Source organism: Desmodus rotundus, chromosome 7 (assembly GCF_022682495.2).
Source record: "Desmodus rotundus isolate HL8 chromosome 7, HLdesRot8A.1, whole genome shotgun sequence".
NCBI classification, from domain to species: domain Eukaryota; kingdom Metazoa; phylum Chordata; class Mammalia; order Chiroptera; family Phyllostomidae; genus Desmodus; species Desmodus rotundus.
In genome coordinates, this window is record NC_071393.1 from 33,403,298 (window position 1) to 33,417,254 (window position 13,957).

The 13,957-nt window shown below is 44.8% G+C and overlaps 1 protein-coding gene across 1 annotated transcript in view; it reads right to left on the bottom strand.

Annotated features, from left to right (window-relative positions):
• The window catches only part of GRIK4 (glutamate ionotropic receptor kainate type subunit 4), a 493,806-nt gene that overhangs the window by 107,904 nt on the left and 371,945 nt on the right, over nucleotides 1-13,957 (bottom strand). The window lies entirely within an intron of this gene.

Here is a 13,957-nt window from a genome sequence, read left to right on the forward strand (position 1 = left end):
TGCCCACTAGGGTGGGACCACCTTACAATGACTTCAGTCATTTGCTTCCAGGGAGAGGAAGGCAGAATCCTCCCACCTCCACCCCAGCAGCTGTGATGATCTTCATCTTGCACTTAGAAGACCATTCTGTGCTTCTGGGACTGACTAGGTAGTTATTAACTGTGAGACTGAAATCTCTGGGTCAAACTGACATGAGAAATGGTGGATGCTTTGTGCTCTCTCTTAGGCTGGAAAGCATGACTGCTTCTCCACAAGCCTCTTCCTTTATCTGCAAGTCCTTATGTCTGTGTTTCCCTGCACTCAGCATCCACTGATCAGGCCTCCTTTCTACCCATCAGGTCCCAATGCATTAGCTTCTCACCAGGGGAGCACTGGGCTTCTGGGCACGATGAGTGATGCTGTCTGTCAGCACTTGCGCCCTTGTCCTGCCCCCATCTCTGCATCAGGACCACAGGGTGGGCTCCCACAACATGCTCAGGGTCACTCAGGAGGTACCTGACTAGGGCAGGACCAGGATCCAGGACACCGGGCTCACAGATGCTTCCCACAGCAGGAGGGAAATGCACACAAGAGAGATTTTTCAGATCTTGACCAGTTTGCCTCATTTGTCCCACAAAAACCACAAGCATTTCCTCTGGGACACACATTGTATTTGGCCTCAAAAACATTACGAGCGAAGCCCTGCCCCTGCTCACAAGGTGCTTATTCTTGGAGGCAAGCAGGAGGCAAGTTGCAAACAGTGGTAAGAACAATGGCTAGGGAGACAGACAAAGATGGTCCTTGCCACCAGAATTTCTGCTGATTTTCCTAAGCTGACAGCTGACTGCAAGCTAAGGTCTAAAAGATGAGAAGGACTCAGCCAGAGGAAGAGGTGGAGAAGAGAAGACTCTCAGACAACAAAATAATAAAAAGTGCAGAGCGCCAGAGGAGCAAGGGCATGGAACAAATTCAGAGACTTGTAAGTCACTCAGTCAGTCTGGAGTGGTGTGAACAGTGCAGGGTAAAGCCCAGAGATAAGTTCATAAGAGACTGCTTAGGACTTTATCCTGAGCATAATGGGAACCAAGAGAGAGAGATACAATTAGGAATGTGTTACAAAGATCTTCACTCCTGGCCAAGATTAAAATACAGCTTTGAAACTCACAGGAGAGGCATCCAGAGTGTGGGTTACGGCTAGCGGCTTCAGTGGATGGGCAGGTGGCATGCTGACCACTGGGCTGTGAATGTGAGCTATCAGCACCACAGAGATGGGCTGGGGGCACCTCATATGGTGATGAATTGAGCTAGTAATGCCTTTGACACTGAATGGAGCCTGATGCTGGGGACAGAGATTCTGGATTGTTTAATAATAACAGCACTTGCTACTCCTGATGGCGCTTGTAATAAAATAGCATTTACAGCATAATAAAAAAAATATGATTTGCCATAATATCTTTGATTCTATTTCTCTGTTCTTTTAAAATATCCAATACCAAACATTCTTGCCAGCATGTTCCAAATTCTTCAGGCCAGGGGCCTCTGTAGTGGCTTTAGTAGTCTCAAGTAGCCTCAGTTTCCCCCTTCGCTCTGGCTCTCAGTCTTCTCTCAGGGGCTTATTTATGCACCACCACCAGGGGCTGAGGGGTACGCCCGGCCCAGAGCCTCCGGAGGGTCAACAGAGAGAAGAGCTGGGGCTGAAATCTACCTTGTTAGGGCACGGACAACTGCCTGCCCTTGGGGTCTCCAGTATCTTTTTCCTGGTTCTCTGGGTAGGTCTCTTTTTGTCTATCCCTTCACCAGGAAATGGGGGTAGAGGAGTAAAAGAAACAAACTAATGTACATGGTTGGCACACCCACATGGTAGGCAGAATTCTAAGATGATCCCCAAGGCCCCTTCCCTCCCACCAGCCTACATAATCTCCAGGACTGTGACCATGGTGAGTCTTACTTTTGTGATTAGGTTACATCATGCTATATGGCCTTGACTCCTGACCTAGGACATGAGCCTTTGAAAAGCAATTTTCGCTGGCTGGTTGCAGAAGTGGAAGTCAGACAGAGTCAAAGTGTGAGGAAGGCTCAGCTAAAGGAAGGGTCTCTGTTGATGAGATGGAGGTATCACAGTGGGGTCCTGGGCAGGGACCAAGTGAGCTAGAGGGGAAGTGGAGGTCATTGGCGGGGCCCAGGTCAGATAGACAGTGAGGGCAGGTCACAGACAGGGACCTGAGAGTGGCATCTATATGCAGTCCCTAGCTGAGAGCTAGACAGAAAACAGATATTTTAATCTTACAATTGCAAGGGGGCGAATTCAGCTAACAATAGGAATGAACCCAGCAGAGGCCGATGAGCTCCAGAGGAGAGCTCCAGAGACACCTTGATCTCAGCCTGAGCAGAGAGTCCAGCCAAGCCATGTTAGACTCTGGCCTGCAGAACTGTGATGTAATAACTGGTGGTGTTTCAAGCTGTTAACTTTATGGTAATTTGTTGCACAGCAATAAAAAACTAATACAGTAAAGAGATGCAAATAAGATCAGTTTCATAAGGATAAGGTGTGAACTGGGAGGTCATTTAATAATCTTAAACATGGCTCTCAAACTTCTGTGGGCCTTACATTCCTCCTCAGCAGAACCAGAGCACCTGCCTTGTGGTGATATTTGGGGGATTAAAGATCTCGAACAGAAAGTACTTAGCATGGTGTCTGGAACATTACTAACACTCAGAACCAGGGAGCAACTATTATTATATGACCAGCTTGTAAAAGTGGGGAATTTTTATAATTAGACTTTCTTGATTGTGGATTGTTGAGGATTGCTGGGTCCCGGGGCACAAGAGGAGGCCAAGGCATCTCTCATTGAATTAATGGGACTTATGAATCTTTAACAAGTTTGTGACAGACATCAATACAGGCCTCCCTTTCTCCTAAAGCTCCATTATTAGGCAGAAGGCCTGGGAAGTCAGAGGGCATGTTTCCAGTAACATTGAATCAGAGTAACCCCCAGAGTCCAGTTCTTATTTCAGTTTGATTTATTTCATATGCAGAGTCAGGTGCATCCCCTAAGCAACACACACAGGCACAGATGTGAGAAAGTGTGTGTGTGTGTGTGTGTGTGTGTGTGTGTGCGTGTGTGTCAGGGCAGATACAAAAAGTGAGTTTCAATTACTATTAAATGGAAGATGCACAAATATCTGGAGCCTTGCTGTAGGAGCCTGTAGGAGCTATATTCACTGTCATGCCATTTGTCAAACATCAGCAAAGGGGTTGCCTGATAGATAGCTGGTCCTTACCAGGTGAAGCAGACTTCCTTTGCCTCCACCAGGGTCTCAGCACCCCCTACCACATGCATCCTCAGTTTCTATTGATTTTCCTGGCAATACTCATTCTGTTCTCACACCCCATGCCTCACACAGCTAGAAATCAAGTGTATTGGGAACCTCCTACCTCACCTTTACTAACCAGATCTCACTTCATTGTGAGGCCCCAGAGCTGGGCTTCGTCTTCCCAGCCCAAGCCCTGGGAGGGAAAAATGCCTAAATGGGTCATTTTACTTTTCACAGACCATGCAACCCTGAGGCTGGGGCTTGTTTCTTCCTACAGGTTAACTGACAGCAATGCCTCATTTCCCCTTCCTCCCCACCCAGATATATAAACTAATCAGTCCCAGCCCAGAATAGCTCAGGAGTAATGTGAAGGCTCTGAAAGGTTCTCCCCACCTGAAATACCTTCCTCACCAACTACACAATTTCCCACGTCACCAGCTTCCTTGGTTTTAAGTCTTTGGTTAGAAAGCAAAGGTTGTCTAAGGCATCAAACTATTTGTATCCTTCATTTAGAATATCCTACACACTGCCTTCTCCCCTTGGCTGTCTCCAACTGACCCTCTAAGGTTCACTGGGTGTGGCTTCATCTGGAAGCTTTCTATGAGCCCACCAGACTAGACTGAAGGCAACCTCTTTGATGTTCCCACTTGTGTTCCCCTCTAATCTGACCTCCCCAAAGGTCAGACTTCATTCATTGTTGCATCCCTGACAGGCAGCATAGCAATTCTCAGCTGATGCTTTCCTAGTGACCGTGTGGTCCGTGGGCCAGGACCCCTCCTCCCTCCACTCCTGACTCGCTGTGGGAGTTTAGGCAAGTTACTTTCCTGCTTCAGTTATTTGTCCTCAACTGTAGAATGACAACATTTAGTTAGATGCTCTAAAAGATTCCTCAAAATTCAATGTTGTCTTCAGCCAGTACCATTTGGCACAAATTGGATTCATTTATTATAGTCATCCAATCCATGAAGTCAACTGAGTTTCAGAGTTGAAAGGTCTACAGAGAGCCTCTAGTTTTTCCTCATAGGAGGAAGGACTTGTCCAAGGTTACACATAGTCAGTTACTGGGATGGCCAACACTAGACCTTGGGCCTGCCAATGTCAACTCCAGTGCCGAAAATGTCCAGCAACTTTGCAGGGCAGTGGGTTTCATCAACCCAGAACCTTCTTTTGGTGGTCTGGCTCCCCTCTCTTCACCACACTCCCTGCTCCAACCACAGCAGGTACTGTGCTCTTTCTCAGGTCCACAGCTTGCCTCTGCCTACGTGTCACTCACCCAATCTCATTTCTAACCAGCTTTCAGTACACGATTCAATGGAAGTGATATCTGTAAACTATTCTCCAAGCTCCCCCCAAAGCACTAAATGTTACCTCCTCTGGGCTTCTGCACCTCCCATTTACAGACTGAGAGCTCTTTAAGCCACATCATAATGCTGCAGGTATTCCCCAGCACACAGTAGACATTTAATTAATGTTAGCTGAAGAAGTGTGGTTGATTTTGTTTTTTTTAATGTATTTTATTGATTATGCTGTTACAGTTGTCCCATTTTTTCCCTATTTATTCCCCTCTTCCCTACACTCCTCTCCCACCCACATCACCCCATTTAGTTCATGTCCAAGGGTCATACATATAACTTCTTTGGCTTCTTCATTTCCTATACTATTCTTAACCTCCCCCTGTCTATTTTGTACCTACCTATTATGCTTCTTAATCCCTGCACCTTTTCCGTCACTCTTTTCCCTCTCCCCCTCTCCACTGATAACCCTCTATGTGATCTCTATTTCTGTGATTCTGTTCCTGTTCCAGTTATTTGCTTAGTTTGTTTTTGTTTTTGTTTCAGGTTTTGATTTTAGCATTTTCCACAGGTAAGTCGCTTAATTGTGTCTGACCAATCATTGTATAATCCTGTAAATTGGGAAAGGAGCTTCCAGCTGTCAGCCAGCTTCAAATACAAACACTAATTCTTTGGTCAGTGCCTCCTGAATCTCCTTCCAATTCTCCCTGCCATTACTCTTTCTCAATACACCCCTCTACCAATGGCCAAGTTCACAGAACAGATACAGGAGGTCCAGCAGCCAGAGAGCAGTAATAGCTTCTCTTTAAGATGCTGTACCCATGTATGTCCCGAAGACATGTCACTGCCTGATCTGCCATGTCTCAGGGTTTACATTTCGTGGGGGTGGTACATTATAAGCTCAGACAGACACATAGGGAGTGTTTACTCTATTGCTCTCCCCTGGCTGCAATGAAACCATATTTATTTGTCTGCCAAAGTGTACTGTATTATGCTGAGTGGTTCTCCTAAAAGGCTCAATAAAGGTGAAATATGCAGATAGTCTTAATAATTTTACAATACACTACACTTTAGAATCAACTACTTTGGTACTAGAAGATTGTCCAACTGATGGATTGTGTCTGTGGCTAGTTCTGTGAGTGTCGTAGTATGTGTGCATAAATATGTGTGCATGTGTAGGGATGGATGTGTGTGTGGTGTGCATCCAGTAAAAGACTCCAAGATATGGAAGAGGCTCAAGCACCCTGGGAACCGTAGCTCCAACTAGGTGAGAAGCCAATTTTGATAGGTTCTTGATAGCTTCAGAGTTTTAGAAAGTTAGCGGCAGGCAGTAAATGAGAAAGCTGAGGTCTAAGGGGGGATATATTCAACATGGAAGTGGGCAAGAAGAGATGGAAGAGAAATAATGTTTACTAGCAGCCCACTGAGGTTTAGAAACTTTCCATGTTCTTCACAAAATGACGTTGTAAGAATTATTATTCCCACTTTACTAAAGGGAAAACTGAGACTCTGATAGGCTAAGTGATATGCCACATATACAGCTAATATATAGCAGGGCCCAGATTGAAATGCAAGTCTCTGATCTGAGGCCCTGGCTGCACCCATTAAACCATGTTTCTATCCTCCATGTCAACACACTCAGGAGGCTCACCCAGCCTTGTGTGCCAAGCCATGAGAGCAATGGGCAGGAGATTAGTTAATAATGACCTTTACAACCTGAAGGAGAGGGTTTATCTCAAAGACCTTTGGGTTCTGGCTTTATGAGTCAGGTGCCAGCTACTGGCCTGAAGAAGCCACTTGACCAAGGCCAACCTGAGCACATTGTGACCAGTGGAGAAAGCAGCCCCAGGTGGCAGATAGGCCACTCAGCACAATTAGTCAGAGTGTCCTTGGATTCCACTGCCTCTTCCAGCCTCAGTGGTCATCCTTGGTGCCAACCCTGGGGCTCAGGTTTTGACATTGCCCTTACTCATCAGAACCCTTTGAAACCTTGTCTCTTGAATGCTGAACGAAACCATCCTTCATGGTCCTGACACCCTTAATTCTAAATCTGTCCAGCCCAGGTTGGAAGAAGGGCATTCCAGACTGAGTAGTTCCTAAGTGGTCCTCCTGGCTGAGCTGCAGACTTTGTGCTTATGGGCTTAGTGGGGATGAGCTGAATTCCTGTTGGGTGCAAGGAGGTGAGCTCTCTCACCTGGCCAACCTCCTGTAACGTTATGAACTGCTCCATTCAGTCACTCAACATACACTTATTAAACACTTGCTATGTACCAGTAGGCCTCTGGGGTGACATGACAAATAAGACAGACATGCCTTTATGAAACTCAAAGTCTGGCAGAACAGTCAGATAAAGAAGGATTCCCACTTGAAGTGAATGTACAAAACAGAACACAGGGCTCTGTGAGAAAGTGTAACCACACACTCAGCCTTGCGGGGTGTCAAGGGACACTTCCCTGAAGTGACATTAGAGTGAGGCCTGAAAGGTGAGCAGTGCTGCCAAAGGAAGGAGTGGGAAAGTGGGGTGGTGAGCACACTCACCTCCTCAGGAACCCCTCCCACTCTGCTCCCAGGTCCCTTCCTGTAACAGTTTTAGCAAGTTCAATTACTTGTGGCTAATCTCTCCGATAAATCTTTAGAAAAATAAACATTGGCTCCATCTGCTTGACAATAACATGCACCAAAAGATAAAAATTGGCTGCTTATACTCATTCTGCCCAAAGAAGATGGAGAACAACCAACCGGAGGCTGACTGGAGGACAGAGGCTCTTTCCAGGTGAAAGAGTGGAACAAGTGTTGGAAATCCACAACTGTTCTGTGCACGCCCACCTGGAAATGCCAAGCCAGCAGCCCACTTGGACAAAGCCCTCGGGAGCTGACCCCTTTAGTCATAATGGGGTTGACGCCTTTATAAGGAACTGCTAATCTCCACGTATAGGACCAGTTATCCTCTAAACAGACACACACGCCAGGGTTTAGGATGTTAATTGCTTTTCCAGCATATGTGAAAGAGGTGCGTGATGATGATTAATATTTAATAATGTGGCAGATATTACTAGCGATCACCACGTCCACTTCCTCTCCTCCCCGGGAAGACAGTGGATGACATTTCCCAATCTCACTTACACGTAGTGGCAGGCATATATCTGAGTTCTAGCCAATGGAATTGGAGGAGAAATACTATGTGCCACTAACAAGCCCAGCCCATAAACCCCTCCTGTGTCTGATCCTCTGTGTTCTTCCCCATTCCTGGCTTCTCGGAGGACTCATTTGTAAGTCGGAAGAAGCCTGGACCCCTGAATGCCTTACAGAAGGCTGCCCACTGATCAGATATTCTCTTTTGGGAGTTCAATTAAGTCAGAAATATACTTCTGCTCTGTGAAGCCATGAGATGTGGGGGTTTATCTGTTATAATAGTTGACATTACTTAACAGATACAAAGTGCTATCAATACCTAATTTTAATTTTGCCAACATTTTAGAGATGGATATTATTATTCACATCTTACATATGAGGAAACTGAGACCCTCAGGAGCTTCAGGGCCATACAGCTAGTAAGCTCCTGCCCTGGGGTTCTCACCAAGCCTGAATGACTAAAGGACAGATTTTCACACACTACCTTTTTTCTCTCATTATAAAGCTTCTTAACCAGGACTCTCAACTTTAGCCACTTAGCTTTTTTCAATTTGCAAAGTCCAAGTAGAAATAAGAAATGCATCTGAACACTTCATAACCATTAAGATCACTATTATCACAAAAACAAAAAATAACAAGTATTGGTGAGGGTGTGGAGGAACTCAAAGCCTCATAAATTACTGGTGGGAATAAAATGGTACAGAGGGAAACCGTTATGGCCATTCCTCAAAAGTTAAACATAGAATCACCCTGTGACCCAGCAATTCCACTTCTAGGTATATGTCCAAAAGAATTGAAAGCAGGGGCTCAGACAGGCGTTTGTACACTTGTGTTCACCGAAACACTGTTCACAATGGCCAAAAAGAAAGAAGCAATACTGTTACTGAGTAACCAAGTAATAATAATAGCTGATATTTACTGAATGCTTTCTACTGACAGGCTCTGCAATGAGTGTTCCTCAGTTATTTTCTCATTTAAACCTCACAACAGTTCTAGCAGAAGGCACTGTTTTATCCCCATTTTAGAGACTCAACGACCTCATCTATAAGCAGACACTAATAATACCTGCTCCAGGAGATACTATCCACACAGCAGCTGGTTCACAATAGGAGTTCAGTAAAGGGAAGGGATTATTTTAAGAATACATTTTAAAGGTATTATGAAGTATTATTTAAGAATACCACACTCATAATGTAAGCCAGCTGCTGTGTGGATAGTATCTCCTGAGGCAGGTATTATTAATGTCTGCTTATAGATGAGGTGGCTGAGGCTCAGAGAGGCTAAGGGAATTGCATAGGACCCTACAGCTGGGACCTAGTCAAACCAGAAGGCTAAGTTGTATCTCCCTAATGCCAAGGCCTGCGCCGTTTTGGCTCACTGTGGTGGCTCTGAAAAAGCTAGTATGTGTACCTGTGGCATCTTGTGGCAGAATTTAGGTAGATGAGACATGATGGGGGTTCCTGGGAAATTCATGGAAGGAGTAAATAAGAAATAAAGTCCAGGCAACATCTGTATTTGGAGGGAAGGGGCTGAAGAAGTACAGAAGATAATTCATTACCCTCTTTTTGAAGCCTGTCCCTCTCTGGCCCAAGACTCCAACTGCAACTGAGCAGAAAGAATGAATGGACTTCAAAATAGTTTCTTTACTCCTCATAAGGGTTTGTCCCCTCCAGAAAGCCAAAGCACTGACAGGCTCCCAGAATCCTCTCTGACAAACTGATTTTCGTAATGGCACTGCTTCTGTTCTCTTGACTATTATTCAGCCATCGTCATTCCTGCAGTTACTCTTCTAATTTCCCCTTGCAAATTTACAGACATTGTGACTCTTGTTACTTCCAGGTGCAAAGAATTCTCTGCCTGAGGCATACTTCCAGAGTTCATCTAGCCTATGCCACGCAGAAACAAGAAAAGCTCTTAGAAAACTGAAGATACCATAGTGTTGTGTAAAAAAAGACAATGCCTTAGAAACATATAGTACTTTGCAATTTATAATGCACTCTTACTTATATTCACAATATCCCCATAAAATTTTATTATTCCCTTTTACAAATGAGAAAAGTGGAGCTCAGATAGTCAATGTGCCTCTCCCAGAGTCACACAGTGAGGGTAAGGCACAACAGGGTCTTGACCAGGGTCTCCTGACTTCACAGGCTTTTTTCCACCAGAAAAATCATCACAATCATCATTATCATTTCTGAGAAGGAGTGTCAGTATACAGTGTGGGTGATGCTGTCTTCTTGAAAATCTTCAAGCCAAGCAGCTGCATCTTATTCTAGTTACTGTGCTGGGAACTCATATTTCAAATGACTGGCCTCCTTCCATCTACTAAGTCCTCCCAAGAATCTCTGCTTCCCAGCTTCTTGCTCTTCTGCTGCTGAGGCTGCATTGTGCAGGATCATGCCTGGCAGACCAGACAAGGCAGCAGCCCCTGGCCACGCTTTCCCTCTCCTCTCTCCTTTCCAGCCTCCCCAAAAGGAACACAACCATCCTTTAATATCTCTTTACTCTTCTACCAACCTGCCAAGGCTACCCCTAAGGCCACCTTACTTTAAGTAAATGCTTTAGTATTGCTCTGGGAATAGTCTAATCCTTTCTCCCTTTCACGTGATAATGCTCTGATTTACAGCAGCAGTATTAGATAGGAACATATATATGCAAAGAAGTGCCTTGTGTTTTACATTTTGAATGGTGGTGACTGGTGGGGCATGCAGAGGACTTCTGGGGTGCTGGATCTGTGTGCTACTCACTTGGACGATGCTCATTAAGCTAGGCACATAAGATTTGTGTGGTCTTCTCTTTGTAGCTAGACTTCAATAAAAAAAAAATTCCAACAAAATAGCAGGCGGTTTTGTAGTGGTGAAGAACTAGGCAAAGGCTAATGAGTTCCTGGCAAGCATGCTGAAGAGGTAATCCCTATACCAGCAAAGAGGTTCCCTTGATTCTTCAAGGGGCTTCCAACTCTGACAGCAAAGGCCTGTGGAATGCTTCAGCATTAACAATTCCACAGCAGCCCCAAGAAGGGGCTGTTCATAGAAACCTACAGCTGGAACGAGGATCACAGAGTCCCAGTGGGTCTCTTTGGGCAGGCATCTCCTTAACCTCAGAGGGCATTTCAGGAGACCTGGTCCTTGCATCCAGGGAGGGACAATGAAAAATCTCCTAGGTTATCCTATCGCTTACATTGACCAAGAAAGTCTTATCTTTTAGGTAATCTTTTTCTCGTTAAGATTTAAGAGTCAAATCTATGAGGTTGGATTCTGCTCACTAACATACTTATATTTTCCTTAAATCTTCTAAATAGGCTGTTTTCATGGATAGATTCAGTAATAGTAATTAACTGTCAGGACCATTCCTAGAGCAGTCTGAAGCGACTCACTGTTTTCTGGACATGCCATGTACTTTCAAATCACCTCATCCCAACATGTTTTTCCCTTCTTTGTTTATCTAGAAAAGCCCTACCCATGTTTCAGGATATGCCTTAAAGTCCTCCTCATCTTCTTCTTTTGCTTCTTCTCTTTCTCTGCCTCCTCCTTCTCCTTCTCCTCTTCCTCTTCCTCCTTCTGGGAAGCATTTCTTTCCTGCTCCAGGTTGAGCAAGTGGCTCCTTCTTTAGGGTGTAGGGCATTTTGCATACACATGTACTAGGATTTACCACTTTGCACAATAGGTACTTTGAGTTTTTCCAAGGCAAACTTAGTTTCTTATTCCAATTTTAGTCCCTAATACCTGATCCAGTGCCTGTTACATCAAAAGCATGTCTGGATAAAGGAGCCACTTAAGATATTTCAATATCTCATGCATTGATAAAATAAAATAAACTTCTCTGACTGATTGTTTATAATGATTCTATTTGTAATAGCCAGAAACTGGAAACAAACAAAATGCCTCTCAATAGATGGATACTTCTATCTGTGGTACTTCCACACTAAAAAGTACAACTCAGCATTAATAGGGAACAACTCTTGATTCATGTGACACTTGGATGAATCTCAAGGGCCTTATGTTGGGAGTGACAAAAAGTTAATCTCAAGAGGCTAACTGTATGATTGCATTAATACAACACTCCTGAAGTTAAAAATTATGGAAATAGAGAACAGATTAGCAGATGCTGGAAGTTAGGAATAGTGGGAATTAAGGTGGTGGGTTAGAGTACAAAATAGCGGCATAAGGGAGATCTTTGTGGCAATGAAATGGTTTTGTGTTTGGAATGCAGTGGGAGTTAGGGAAATGTACACATTTTGAGAGATATGCTATTTTGATATCCTGGTTTAGATATTATTATAATTATGTAAGATGTAACTCCTAGGGGAAACTGGGTGAAGGGTATATGGTACCTCTCTATTCTCTTTGTGATTCCTGTGAATCTTTTACTTTATTTCTTTTTTAAAAAATATATTTATTGATTATGCTATTACAGTTGTCCCATTTCCCCCCCACTCCACTCCATCCTGCCCACCCCCCTCCCTCCCACATTCACCCCCCATAGTTCATGTCCATGGGTCATACTTATAAGTTCTTTGGCTTCTACATTTCCTACACTATTTTTACCCTCCCCCTGTCTATTTTCCACCTATCATCTATGCTACTTATTCCAACCCTCATGTTCTAGTTGTTTGCCTAGTTTGCTCTCGTTTTTGTTTTATGTGTGGTCATTAATAACTGTGAGTTTGCTGTCATTTTTACTGTTCCTATTTTTGATCTTCTTTTTCTTAGGTAACTCCCTTTAACATTTCATATAATAAGGGCTTGGTGATGATGAGCTTCTTTAACTTGACCTTATCTGAGAAGCAATTTATCTTCCCTTCCATTCTAAATGATAGGTTTGCTGGATACAGTAATCTTGGATGTAGGTCCTTGCGTTTAATCTTGGGTAATGTAATTATGATGTGCCTTGGCGTGTTCCTCCTTGGGTCCAGCTTCTTTGGGACTCTCTGAGCTTCCTGGACTTCCCGGAAGTCTATTTCCTTTGCCAGATTAGGGAAGTTCTCCATTATTTGTTCAAATAAGTTTTCAATTTTTTGTTCTTCCTCTTCTCCTTCTGGCACCCCTATAATTCGGATGTTGGAACATTTCAAGGTGTCCTGGAGGTTCCTAAACCTGTCCTCATTTTTCCAAGTTCTTGTTTCTTCATTCTTTTCTGGTTGGATGTTTGTTTCTTCCTTCTGGTCCATACCATTGATTTGAGTTCCAGTTTCCTTCTCATCACTATTGGTTCCCTGTACATTTTCCTTTGTTTCTCTTAGCATAGGCTTCATTTTTTCATCTGTTTTTCGAACAGATTCAACCAAGTCTGTGAGCATATTGATAACCAGTGCTTTGAACTGTGCATCCGATAGGTTGGCTATCTCTTTGTCGCTTAGTTGTATTTTTTCAGGAGCTTTGAGGTGTTCTGTTATTTGGGCCATTTTTTGTTTGTTTGTTTGTCTTGGTGCGTCTGTTACTTTAAGGGGCGGAGCCTTAGGTGTTCACCGGGGCGGGGTTGCGCTGGTCGCTGCACTGTGACGCTGTACGTGGGGGAGGGGTCGAGAGGGAGCAATGGCGCCCGCCTCACTCTCCTCCGGATTTCAATCTTTCACTCTGATACCCACAATCAAACTGGGCCCCTCTGGTGCTGGTTCCCGAGTAAGTGGGCCTGTGCACACTCTAGGCCCCTGTGGGTCTCTCTAACAACCTCTGCCGTGAGGCTGGGAGTCTCTCCTGCTGCCGCCCCAACTCCCAGGGGCACTTTCAATCAGAGGTTTGAGGCTTTATTTCCCCGAGCTGGAGCCCTGGGTTGCGCAGCGGTCTGCTTCGCTGCCCGCCGTTTGTCAGGTTTATCTGTGGGAGAATGTGGTGCCGCAGGGTGCTACCCGCCACTCTGCCTGCCCCACTCTCCGCCACTCTGAGTCCAGCCCTCTGAGTTTATCTGTGCAAATGTGGGGCCGCAGGGTCTGCTAGTGCTCGGACTGCCTGCGCCATTTGTCCCACACTCCGCCAGTCTCAGTCCTGCCACAGCCATGCGAGTCCTCTCCACCCCGGTGCCCGTCTCCGCCCCTCCTACCAGTCTGGATGAATGTTTATTTTCTATTTCCTTGGTGTCAGTCCCCCTTGCTGTTCGATTCTCTGTCAGTTCTGGTTGTGCGAGGAGGCGCAGTGTGTCTACCTACGCCGCCATCTTGGTTCCTCCCCGTGAATCTTTTACTTTATTTCAAAATACAAAGTTATAAAATGCTTCTAAAAACTCATTTTCTAAGGTCCTTT